Below are 13,215 nucleotides of genomic sequence, written 5' to 3'. Positions count from 1 at the left end.
AACTCTCGGGAAGCGTCTGCCTGGTCTGTTTTGTCCACACCAGAAGTATCAGGGCTCCACAGAGTGCCTGTGCTATAAGTTACCTTTATTAAATGAATGCATTGGAAATAGGAACACCCATCTGTTCATTTTTATGGGGTAATAAATGTGATAGCTGAAAAGTTGGAGATCAGGGCTATCTGTTTTCTTTTCCCAGGCCATATGCCCTATAGAATTGAGACCAAAGAGTTGGGCACTGAATTTCAGATGTGACCCCAAATGGAAGGACCAGGCTGCTGGCATCTCCATAAGGCTAGGTATTATGTCATGGAAAGGTTTCTGAAAGGCTAACTCAAGTGTGAGAGACAGGCAGATTGAACTGTCTGTCTGGTATTCACACTTTGAAAACACTTGCCTTTCTGTGTGATGGAAAGAGGGAATGGGGGGAGAAGAGAGAGAAAGTCCACTCTACCTACGTAATAGCAATCTGCTCCGCCCTCTACCCTTATCTTGTTTTCCCCTTATACTGTTAGAAAACTCAGCAGCAACATCACACCCTACTTGAAAGTTTGCCAGTGCCTTCTCCAAATAATAGCCATCAACACATTTAATAGACTTCAGCTGTCTTTTGGGGAGATCTGGCATCAAACTTCACTGAAAGAAAGTAAGCTATTTAAAAAGAAACACTGTTTTATAGCCTTAATGTGGAAATAATACAGACCACCATCTAAGCAAATAGTTTTTTGTTTTTTTGAAAAAAGAAAGGTGAAGGTGACCAGTACTACTTCAGAAGCATCCATATAAACAGGAGGTGACAGGACCAACACACAGAAGGGTCCATGACTATCAGCAAATGATTGCTGTTCTGAGCACTCACCCACACCTTTATGCAGTCACCTACACCCTTTTCTGAATGGTGCTGGAAGAAGCTGAGAAATAGTTCTCAAGCCCTTCAGTAGTTGCCTCTGTCCACAAATCCAAACACTATTTCCTACAAACTCTCATTCTGTAGTTCTGTATTTCCTAACAACAATCACAGGATAGCTCATTCTATAAAATAAACTCTGAAGAACAATCTAAGTACAAGTAGGACATGCCTTCAAAAACATGGAAAGGGAAGGCAGATTTTTGAAGTCTTATTTTTTCTGGTCCTTCCCAGAAAGCCTCAAAAACATTTAATAATAAATATATAGACTTTTCTGAGCACATGGAAGTTTTTTTTCTTCTTCTAACCATTTTGTACTTACTCAGAACCTTGTCTCTCTTTGGAGTTCATGAAGGGCACAACAAACCCCAGCTTCTCAATTTTATATACAGAAGGGAGATGAGACTTATTCAGACTTAATGGGAAATCAAGACTTTTAAACTTCCACAATATTTTAAATATTATTGGAAGGGAAACCTGGCAACTTTGAGTTTCCCCTTGAGACTGACCATGGCTTTTATTCCCACACCATTCGGATTTAGGCTGCTTAGCCATGTTCTTCAGGGTGGGATAGAAATGAAGTGAGCAGGTCAATCAGGGCTTCGGAAGAAAGCAGAGTTCTACAATGACCCACAGAAATTCTCATTGTGGTGTATTCTTAGCCTTGAGTGTGCTCAGCATTTGTGAATGTGATCAACTACTGCTTGGTGTATATTCTGATCTATGGCAAATGGAGCTTCAGGTTTAATGACCTTTCCGAATCAGTTTAATATTTTAAGGTAGAGGGGTGAGCCATGTGGGCCTGACGTAATCACATGATTCCTGTTGATCTGGAGGGGGTAGAGATCAGAACCAGGCAATTGAAGTTCTCTATCTCTATGCCAGTCGAATCATTCAACTTATTCAGGTCTTCAACAGTGTGTTAGGGTTCCTTTTCCTCTCATCCTCACACGTATTTCTTCTTGTTTGTATATAGTTGCACTATGGAAGTCAAATATGGAGATTCTTCAAAAAACCCAGAATTACCTTATGATCCAGCAATACTACTTTTGAGCATTTACCCAAAAGATGACAAGACAGGGCACAATAAAGTGCCTGTATGCTCATATTCATATAGCACTACAGCCAAGTAATTAAGCATAGCCCTGCAATAAAATAAAATGCCCTGCAACCAATGAATGGAACAAGAAATTGTGTACACACACTCTTTCTCTCTCTCCATATCCGTCACACACACACACACACACACACACACACACACACACACACACACACACACACACGAATTTTTTCATATATCAGGATAATGCAGAGAAATGAATGGACCTGGAAAAAGAACACATTGAGTCAAGTAAGTCAGGCTCAGAGAGACAAAGGCCACATGTAGAAGTTAGACTAAAATATATCTGAAAACATAGACAGGGATATAGGTATGATTGAACTGACTAAATTATGACATACACAGGATGAGTTTCCATGGTGTAACCTCTTTGAACAATTAACAAAATGAATACCAGAAAGATGAAACATTTCTTGTCTGAGAAGAGTGGGGTTTTAGAAGAGGGGAGAAAATGGATGGAAAGAGAAGAAATGGGGCAAGAGAAATAGAACTCAGTGTATTAATGTGAAAACTGTACAAGAAAATTTGAGGGGATGGATGGGTTGGGTTAGCAGGATGAGGGGAGATTGGTAGAAAGGGCGTTGGCTGTGTTGTGCACATGAATTGACCTGTTGAAATGAAACTTTTTTGTCCAACTATTGGAAGAAAAGAAATTAAAAAACCCCAAGAAACAAAGCTCTTTTTGTATTCTGAGGTTGCCAAAACCTATGATTATTGTTGTTAATCTCTTACTGTGTCCAATTAATTAATTAAACTTTATCGAAGGTATATATGAATAAGAAAACAAACATTACCAATAGGGTTAGTAGTGTCTGTGTTCTCAAGTATCCACTTTGGGTTTCAGAATCCACGGATAAGGAAGAACTACTATACTGTTTGAATCTTGATATTTAGATGATTGTACAGGCCATATTAATTTCCTCATTGTTCCCTTAATTAAAGTAGCAGCATACTGTTTACATTTTGTAACCAGGATCGTAGGCTAAATTAGCCTAGGTTTTTCCCCATTATAACTATGATTCTGAATGTTAAATATGTAAAAAGTAAATTAGTTGTCATGGTAAACTTCTGATTATGGACAAAGGCAGACATGCTGTAGAAGGTAATCAAAATGAAGATGACAACATTTTAATGGTGAACTCATTGTTATATTTTAGTAATATTTATGAATATTTGCAATGCATTTCCTTGTGGATTTGAGCTGTCCTCTGTGAACTCGGGTGGCTGTTTCACAGATATAGATGTATTTTTTAGAAGGCTATTTGTGCTCTTAAAAATGAGCATGTAGCCAGGCACCTGTGGCACTGGTATTCCTACTTATTCAGGAGGCTGAGATCTGAGGATCGCTGTTGGAATCCAGCCTGCGAAGAAAACTCCCTGAGATTCTCATTTCCAATTAACCATCCGAAAACCAGAAGTGGCTCTGGGGCTTTGAACAAAATGAGCTCAGGGACAGCACGCAGGCCCTGATTTAAAAACTAAATAAAAAGCAAAGAAAGCATGAAGTTCTCTTCAACAAAAATGTAAATGGAGCGGGGCGCCAGTGGCTCAGGCCTGTAATCCTAGCTACTCAGGAGACTGAAATCTCAGGATCACGGTTGAAAGCCAGCCCAGGCAGAAAACTCCGTGAGACTCTTATCTCCAATAAACCACCAGAAAACTGGAAGTGGCGCTGTAGCTCAAGTAGTAGAGCGCTTTCCTTGAGCTGAAGAGCTGAGGGACAGCGCTCAGGCCCAGAGTTCAAGCCCCACGACCAACAACAACAACAAAAAAATGAAAATGGCTCAATTTCACATTGAAATCTTGTGTAAAAATAACTATGAGTGATCCTCAATTGGGAGACTTCATATTCTATACTATTTCGGTAATAGAAAGATTTTTAATAGGAGCTTATATTAATATCATTATCAAAAAGAAGACCTCCATCCCTAAGTGAACTCCAAAGTTAAAGAGCAGGCATCTAGGGGAATGGATGGACATTGCTGTACATGCAGACAAGGCTGGTGGTGAGGGAGGAAATTAATCAGCATAAACGATTAACCCAGGGAAGACAAAACAGATAAATGAGCAGGTAACTCTTAAGTTCCCATAAGGAAAAGCTGTGAAAAAAATTGGAGGTAGGAAGTAAGTAAGGAACTTGATTCAAACTATTACCTATGCATGAGGAGAAGGAAGACAAATGGTTAGGTAAGGATGGAGGATCTGAATATTCAAATGAAGCTCCAGAGCAGCCTGCGAATGTATGCATCGTTTTCTTATGCAGGAACTGCAGGTCCTGGCTAGGGAAAGGCAGTTACTGGATGTTCCATGTGCTTGATTAACTTTTCAGCTGTAGACTGTTGGGGGTGCTTCGCTTGGGAGTAGAGCCAATGTTATCTAGGAGGAATTTTGTTACAACAGGTGAACAGAACATTATGCAATTTGTACAGACACTAACATTGCTCCTTTATGCCATTCATGTTGTGATCAGTGATGAACAGAGGACAACTTGGTCCCTGGTCAATCTGCAAGAGGCTGGGACAGATTTCTGAGGACCTTTTGAAGAAGAGAATGAGCCATAGTCAAGGTGGAGCCCGTTTTCTCATTTACTGGAATCTCTGGAGAATTCCAAAGGATCTGTGTGCCTGTTTCCCCTGCGCAGATGATTCAGCGCATGGAGCTTTCTAGGAAACTGGCCTCACACACCTTTGCATATATCCCATATCCCACCCCAGAGCCTCCAGTCTTCCTTTATCCTGTCTATGCAAATTTCAGAGCAGTTTGTCTTAGTGGATCCCAGAGAAGGATCCAGAGACCCAGACCCAGACTCAAACTCTTCTGCCTCTGTGAGCCTCTTCTTTGATAGATTCTGCTGTGTTGTTCTTGGGGGTTCAGTTGCTTGTATCCTATAGAAATCCTTGTGGCTCATGGTTTATCTCTGATTCTCACCTAACATCACAGAACCTGGCACTAAATAGGCATTCAAATGCTATTGGATAAATGACATTAAATAGGAGAGTACATACATGACCTTATTTCCATTAAAATAATATATTCCCCAACATCCTAAAAAAATGGTGTGAGCACTCGAAGATTTGAAAAAGGCCTCAAGTTCAGAGTAGTGCTGTTTCTCCCCTCCCACCCAGGCACCCTGCACAAGCCTCTGTCACTGCCTCTGTGGGTCACAAGTGAGTGTCACTTGGGAAAGAAAGCATGGGTTTCACAGTCCTGGGGTGTCTGCAGCTTCTCTGGGTAGAGCTGACTTTGGCCAACTCCAGGTGTGTATTCTTTTGTCTGTCAGAGCCATTGTTCTTCGTTGTCATAACACCTCAGATTTAGGGACATTTAAGGACACGAGGCATTGGAGCATCATTCCTTCCTGAAATGTGTTATTTTTTCACTGACAAATACAAATATCTCCATCCTATGAATCTGCCTCCCAGTGGATCATGAACACAGACAAGTGTAACGATGATACAGAATAGGACACCTTTTCAGGAATTGTATAGTAAGAAATCTGACTCCATCTTCTAGTCTCTGCTTGACCTTAGCTTGTTCAGTCTCTCAAATCATCAGTTTCTATGCAGGGTGATAATACATGATAATACAAATGAGAGATAATGTTTGGGAGCCTTTCAGTTTAGAAGCATCTCTTTCCCCTTTTCCCCCACCTTTCATTAGCCCTAAGGCTTGCCAACTTTATGAGTCCTCTTATCATTCTAGGTTTATTTATCCAATTACAGCTGTAGAAGAGCATGTTGAATGATAAATATTACCCATTATTTATTCAGGGGCAAGCTTCTTACTGCGTGGGGCAGGGGGAAGTTTATTTCTCTCCTCCAGCCAAGCACTGGCACCTACCAGTCATGGTAGACCACTCAGAAGTTTCTTTAGGGGATTGGATTTCTTGTTATCTCCTCCTGAGTGTGGGCCAGGCCTAGTGATTCCATCATTCTAGCAAATGGAATAGGGCAAGCAATGGGCTGTCACTTGTCAGGCTAGGTTATAAACTACTGAGATATCTGTCTCATGGACCTCTCCTTCTCTTTCTCTTGGATTTCTTGATGTAACAGCAAGCAGGCTTCAATGAGGACTTCTATGGAGAAGTGATGGACTGATCACACAGGATGAAAGTCCCCAGCCAAGAAACCCAGGCCTTCAGTCCAACAACTTCTGAGGACTATTTTCCAGTAACAAGCTGGGCAGATGGACTTGGAAACCAGTGCTTGTCCAGATTTCTGATCCACGTAATGGATGAGATAATACGTAATGTTGCCAGCTGAGCTGTTGTGTGTTTGTAGTCTGAGTTACTTGGGAAACTGAGGCAGAAGACCACCCAAACCTAAGAGGTCAAGGGCAGCTTTGGCAACATAGTGAGAAGCTCTCTCTTAAAAAAATAATGTATGGTTAGAAGGAAACAAATAAGGCCAGGTGTTGTAGTGCCTGGCTGTAATCCACAGATCTTAGTTCCTTTCAAGAGCTGGTAGCTCCTTTTAGCGTTAACTATTTACTTATGCCTGGGAAGGCCTGGATGGTGTCCTTCTATTTATCCCAAATGGCTGGGAGGACAGCATGTGCCCCCATACCCAGCTATTGGTAAGGTGATGTCTTGCACTGTCATTGAACCCCAGTCCTCATGATCTCTGCTTTCCAGGTGGCTGTGATTACAGGCATTTGCTGCCAAGCCTGGTGTACATCCTCCTAGGAGCTCTACAAGACTTAACAGAAGCTATTTTTTTTAAAAAACTTTAATTTACTTTTATTGTAAAGGTGATGTCAGAGGGGTTTCAACGACATAAGTAAGGTAATGAGTACATTTCTTGTCAAACGTTGTAACCTCCGCCCTTGTTTTCTCCCACTTTCCTTCCCCCCAAGTTGTAAAGTTCATTTCCAACATGTTGTCTTATGATTATCAGTGTTGCATTGGTTCACCCTTTGTCCTTTGTCTCACCATTTGTTATTCCCCTTCTGTATTTTTTTAAAGTCCCTTTACTTCCAAAATCTTGTTCAAGGTCATTGTCTTGACTTTGTCCTTCTACTTTTAACTCAAAGTCTCTAATCAGAGTCCGGATCACAGGAAGGAGAGCTCACACTCACACGAAGCTAGTGTAGGAGCAATCGTGAGGCTCACCCTGCCACGGAAAGTTCAGGGGACTTTCAGAGAAGAACAAGCTTTCAGAGATGTACATTTGCTACGTTGGGAGAGAAATTAGAGAAACTTGCAGTGTCCTGCACTGTCTGGAGATTTTCTAGAACATATTGATAAGTTGATATTCCTTTGAGAATCTTTGCTTTTTTCCCCTCTCATGCCGGGTAACGAACTCAGTGCACTCAGTTCCAAAGCTTTGACTGTCCTGTGTCTTTCCAACATGGGCCACGAGTGGATGTTGTGTAAAAAGCCCGTTACTGGCATCATAGCTCCCCCGGGTGCAGGCACCGCTTCATCCCCCAAGAGACAGATCGTGACCTGGCAGCTCCAGAGGTTAAAATGTCCCGTCTCAATTTCTTCCCTTGCGTCCTATTTTAGATGTTGTTTATTATTATTTTTTAAAAAAGTATTTAGAACAGAAAAACAGCATTTGGATTTTATAAAATACAACAGATCAATTCCTACTTGTGGTTTTACCCTGGAGCCTGGCATGGTGAGCTGTTCTAACAGATATTTCTCAAAAATCATTAGGTTCACCAGAATTCAAGCAGGCCTATGACATTTGGAATGGATCTATGTTTTTTAAAACTAATACTTTTCTACCCCCAGTGGTCTCTGGCTCTTATTCTGCTCTCTACATCATAAATTTAGGGGTGTGTGTGGGGGGGGAGGGGTGGGAATCAAGTATTTGCCGACTGAAGATTTACTTTGAGTTCTGTGTTCACAGATTTCTGGACAGACACATCTGAAAAATTCTCCTCCTTCTGGAAGATTGCTTGGTGTTCATAGCTCATGATGTCTGCTATTCTCAAGTCTCATTTCCTCTGCACCTATCTGGACATATACTTGTTAAATCACTAAAGATAAACAGAAGTCATAGGCAATTGCTATAGAAATGGGATGCTATTTTAGGAGACATTTTACACTTTTACATCATTCCTGTGATGATTGTGAGATCTTATTTGTGTAGTTAATTTGTGAAGAATCTTGTCTTCCAATTAGGGTGATGTCATAGGTTTTTACTCCTGCTAAAACAAATGATCACATGAAAGACGACGTACATTTGTTAGTATGTTGCTTTGGAGGGCAAGAATCTGAGATGGTTATTGGACTATGACGAAGGTGTAGCAGAGTTGTTTCCTCTGGGGATCCCAAATGACTGACTGGTTCATCATGGTTTCCAACTTTCAGAGGGCTTAATACATTCTTGCCTCCTGGCCCTGTGACACTGCAGCCTTGCTTCTGTCATTACATCTCCTTTGCCTGACCCTCCACCTCCCTCATTTCAGTGGCAAGCAAATTTGTGATTACATTGAGCTTACTCAGAGTCAGGAAAACATTCCCCTCTGAAGATTTCAAAACACATTTCATCTCCAGAGTCTTTCTGCTATATACAATGGAATATTTTCAGGTTCTATAGATGATGATGTGGAAATGTTTGGTGGATGTAGGACCTTATTCCATTCATGATAGGCTTTTCTAGACTCTGTCTACTGAGGGTACGAGAAGAGATTTGGAGAAAACTACCCTTGAAGAAGTTTATCTTAAAAAGAGATGGCATGTGCCATGGAGAGGTAGATCTACAGAAATCCAGAGGGCAAATGCAGAGATGCAATAAGTAGTTCAGGAAAAGTCTTTTGGAATAATTGTAATCTTTTATTCAACTTTTTCTTTTTTTGTCTGTTGTAGGCTTGAACTCAGGGCCTGGACTCTGTCTCTTTACTCTTTTTACTCAAGGGTAGCACTCTTCCACTTTGAGCCATAGCCCCACTTCCAATGTTTGAGTGGTTAATTGGAGATAAGAATTGCATGTAATCCTCCCCCGCCTCCCCACCAAAGTTGTAAAGTTTGTTTTTGACATGACAACTTGTACTTCTCATTGTTGCAACGGTTCCACCTGTATCTTTATTTAATTGACTTGTTTTTCCCCTTCCCCTCCACAAATTATACCGACAACAAATACAGTGAAAGCAGGGGTTATACTGTGGGGGAGGGACATACAAAGCAACAAAGAAATCATCTTATAAATGCGTTAGAAACAAATGCATGAAAAAAAAACATTTAAATACATATCTTAAGGTTCATTTTGGGAGGATTGGGTGGGGGGGCGGGGGGAGGCTGGGAAGGGATGGGAAGGGTAAACAAAGGAGGAGGCTACAATGCTTGATAAGAAATGTACTCACTATCTTGTATCTTACCCATGTAATTGTAACCCCTCTGTACAGTATTTTCACAATAATAAAAAAAAAAAGAATCGCAGGTAATGGGCTCGGAAGTTGGCTCAGTGGTGGAATGCTTGCCTAGCATGCATGAGGCCCTGGGTTTGATTCCTCAGCACCACATAAGCAGAAAAAAACCAAAAGGGGTACTGTGGCTCAAGTAGCAGGGTGCTAGCCTTGAGCTGAAGAGCTGAGGGACAGCATCCACAACCCCCTCTGCCCCCCCCAAAATTCAGGGACATTGAGGCCCTGAGTTCAAACCCCAAGACTGAAAGAAGAAAAAAAGAAAAGAAAAGGTAGAAAGAATTGCAGAGACTTTTCTGCTTAAGCTGGCTTTAAAACACGATTCTCAGATCTCAGCCACCTGAGTAGCTAGGATTACAGGCATGAGCCACCAGCACCAGGATCATTAAACATTTTTTTTCTTTGTGAAAATAATTTTTTTGTGTGTGTGGCTCAATTGCTACAATCAGAAAGTATAAAACAAATGTGTCTGGATTTATTTACATATATATATATATATATATTTTTTTTTTTCTTGCCAGTCCTGGGGCTTGAACTTGGGGCCTACTCACTGTCCCTGAGCTTCTTTTTGCTCAAGGCTAGCACTCTACCACTTGAGCCACAGAGCCACTTCTGGATTTTTCTGTGTATATAGGGCTAAGGAATTGAACCCAGGGATTCATGCATGCTAGGCAAACATTCTACCCACTGAGCCATCTTCCCAGCCCATTGTGTCTGGATTAAAAAAAAAGATTTAAGCTTTGTTTGTAAGGGCAAAGAAGAGTCATGTTTTATTTAGGAGTTATTTGGAAATAAACAAGTTTACCCTTTGGATTTCATTATGTGAAGGCTAGTAATGAAATTATGTAAATGTTCACTTAGGTTTTTCTAGGGTTGTCTTATTTAATTGTAGATGCATAAAACATGTAATTTGCATATTACATTTTGCAGCCATGGTCTAAATCTAATAAGCATGGCTTTAATCTTTGGAGAAGTATGAAGAGAGGCATCTGACAGTGACAAAGAAAAAAAAAGTAAGAGTCTTGTCCAGCCTTGAGCTTTGAGTAGTGGTTTATGTTTATGGCCATAATTGGAAAAAAAACAAAATGAAAGCAAAATAAGCATCTTAATAATGTTTGCAAGTCATTATCAAGTGGAACCAGTGTTGTTGGAGATGGAATTAAGTTTCTGGTGTCTCTTGGATGGTTCTTTGACATATGTCACCATGAGCAAGTGTGTCTTCTTTTCCTCCATCTGAAAATGAAGTCAGCTTTCCACACCATCATTGCTCGAGAAACTGGTATCAGTGGCTGGCTTTGCTTGGATTCTTAGCATGACTGAACAACTTCTTCCCTCACCACCAAGTTTGCAGTGATTTAATCAGAAACAGATTTGGTCCATCAGAAGAGACAACACAGAAAGGGAGTGTTGGTAGTATACCCCTGTAGTATACCTAAGCTGCAAAGAAACTTGGTTATCATTTATTTTCAGAAATCATTTTTAGGGTACTTACTATGTGCCAGACAGTCCCCTGGCACTTATTTTACAAAGATGACCTCATTCCTTCATCTCATCAGTCTGGTGAAGGAAGCGCAGTTACATAAATCTTGTAGATGAAGAAAGAAGCCCGGAGGAAGGAGTTGGCTCCTGTTTCTATGACTTTTAATGTCCATGCAGCTCTATCTTCCTTGTTCAAGTCTTTTGCATAGAGAAATGAGACCCCTGGAATTTTTGTGGTGTACCCAGGATCTTTTGGGGCAATAGAAACACAGAATGATTTCCATTCAAGTCTAAATTAACCTAGGAATAAGTTGAAGTCTAAGGAATATTGAGAAAAAACTGGGGGTATTGGTGCTTGCCTATACTCCTACTTCCTGGGAGTATGAGGCTGGAGGATGACACATTAGAGGCTAACCTGGGCTACCTGATGAGACCTTGTCTTGAAAACAAAACAAGATTTTCAAAAGAGGTAGAGGCTTACATCTTGTTTCTCCAGCCCCAGGCTCTCTTCCCATCTGGCATAGAAATTCTTCCCTAGTCAGTTTCTTAAGTAAAGCCCACCCAATGGGGTTTTTCGATTTCCACATTCCTGTCTGTACTGTGTTCTTCCTACTCCCTCAGGCTCTCGTGTGATTAATTGACAGTCAACTCTCATTATGCTCAGCAGTTGTATTCAATATACTTTGTGCAAGCACTGAATTAGAAAATACTGAATCACTGTTCCTAGGGGAAATACAACATTAGGTGCGGTGGTTATGACATTTTCACTAACTTATCAGGCCTCAACCTTACCTCATGAATGTTTTGGCTTTGTTACCTTGCGATATCATTGGTTCGTTTTTATTGAACTCATGAGCAATGGCACTCTAACCCACACCTAAATGAAGCCTGCGTAATGTATAAGAACATCAAGGCTATGTGGCGACATGGTTACACAGTGAAATTATTCATCACAAAAATATTGCACGTGACGGTTAGTGGACTTCTTTTTCTAGTGTGGAGGCTTGAAGTCAGTGCTTGCATTTTCCTCTCTTGCTCTCTGCTTTTGCTTGGTGTCTTTGCTCACAGCTGGCACCCCACTACTTGAGTTAGGTCTCCAGCCTTTTTTTGCTAGTTAATTGGAGATCAGAGTCTCAAAGACTTTTCTATCTGGGCTGGCTTAGAATCATGATCTTCTGGGTCTCAGCCTCCTAAAGTAGCTAGGCTTACAGGCATGACCCACTGGTGTCCTGCTGCAAGTGGACTTTTTCATGGATACTTGTTTTCTAGTATGAAAACTGAAACAAAGAGGCAGAGTGCTGCTCTGAGTGGGTTCCTTTGTTGGAATGTGCATCATCAAGTCATTCAAAGTTGTGTGATTTTGCTGCACTGTGCATTTCCAGCCATGGCCACCAAAGCATCAAGAGTATGGATTTGGGAGTTACAAAACAAGTCTTGATGAGCAGACAAGTCTGTGGAATAATGAGGATCAGATGTATCCTGTGGGTTTTTGGACAATGTGCATATTTTGAGAAACTTTCTGTGTCCTTGGGTGGGCAGTTGTGAAACTGCTGGGTTCCATCAAGATTCACTCCATGGAGATTCTGTCCATCTCAGAGTAGAAGAGGGTATCCTGGGTTTAATTGGGCACAACTGAACAATCAATGAAGAGAGAAAAGGAACAAACAAAGGATCTCCTCTGGAACAAAGGTGAAAAGCAAAGGAGTCTAAGACATAATGACTTGCAAGTGCAATGACCCCTTAGTGGCTGGGAGAAAAGATGAAAAGAGGAGGAGCCTCTAAGTGGAGATATAACTGAGAACCAAGGTCAGCCAAGAAAGAATGGAAAAGGCCAGGACTCCTAGGTGAATGAGGCCACAGTGTCTAGAGTTGCCTCTTCTTTCATGTGTGGGAATTGGCTTTGTAGGGCTTAAGTAGATTACTCTGGGATAAAGACACAGCTTTTGAGTGAAGACAGTGCCCTGGCTCATGCCTCAGCTTGCTGTGCACAGTCCGTGACAGATTGTGCAAGAAGTTTTGAAATTTTCATCCAGTACTTGTTAGTCTCATCATTAATCAAATTGACCTAATTTTTTTAAAAGTCACTACAACCTCACCCTTTGCCTCTTTTGTCAAACTATTTTTTTGTTTAAAAAAGATATGTATATATTACAAATAATTCCAATCTTATTATAAAAAGAAACATTTAAAATAATAGTGCTTCTCTGATCATGTAAGTTTATCCACTGCATGTAATTCTCCTTTTGTACATCATCTTCCTTCGTTCCTTCCTTTCCTTCCTTCGTTCTTTCCTTCCTTTTTTCTTTTTCCTTCCTTTCATTCTTCCTTTCTTTCTCTCCCT

At 40.9% G+C, this 13,215-nt stretch overlaps 1 long non-coding RNA gene across 2 annotated transcripts in view; it reads left to right on the top strand.

The window, feature by feature from the left end:
- The window catches only part of LOC138832467 (uncharacterized), a 118,311-nt gene that overhangs the window by 77,967 nt on the left and 27,129 nt on the right, over window positions 1-13,215 (top strand). The gene's annotated exons all lie outside the window — the stretch shown is intronic.

Source organism: Dipodomys merriami, unplaced genomic scaffold, assembly GCF_024711535.1.
Source record: "Dipodomys merriami isolate MVZ:Mamm:240054 unplaced genomic scaffold, mDipMer1.0.p SCAF_2, whole genome shotgun sequence".
NCBI lineage: Eukaryota > Metazoa > Chordata > Mammalia > Rodentia > Heteromyidae > Dipodomys > Dipodomys merriami.
The sequence above is the reverse complement of the archived record's forward strand: the minus strand, read 5'-3'. Positions and strand labels throughout refer to the sequence as shown.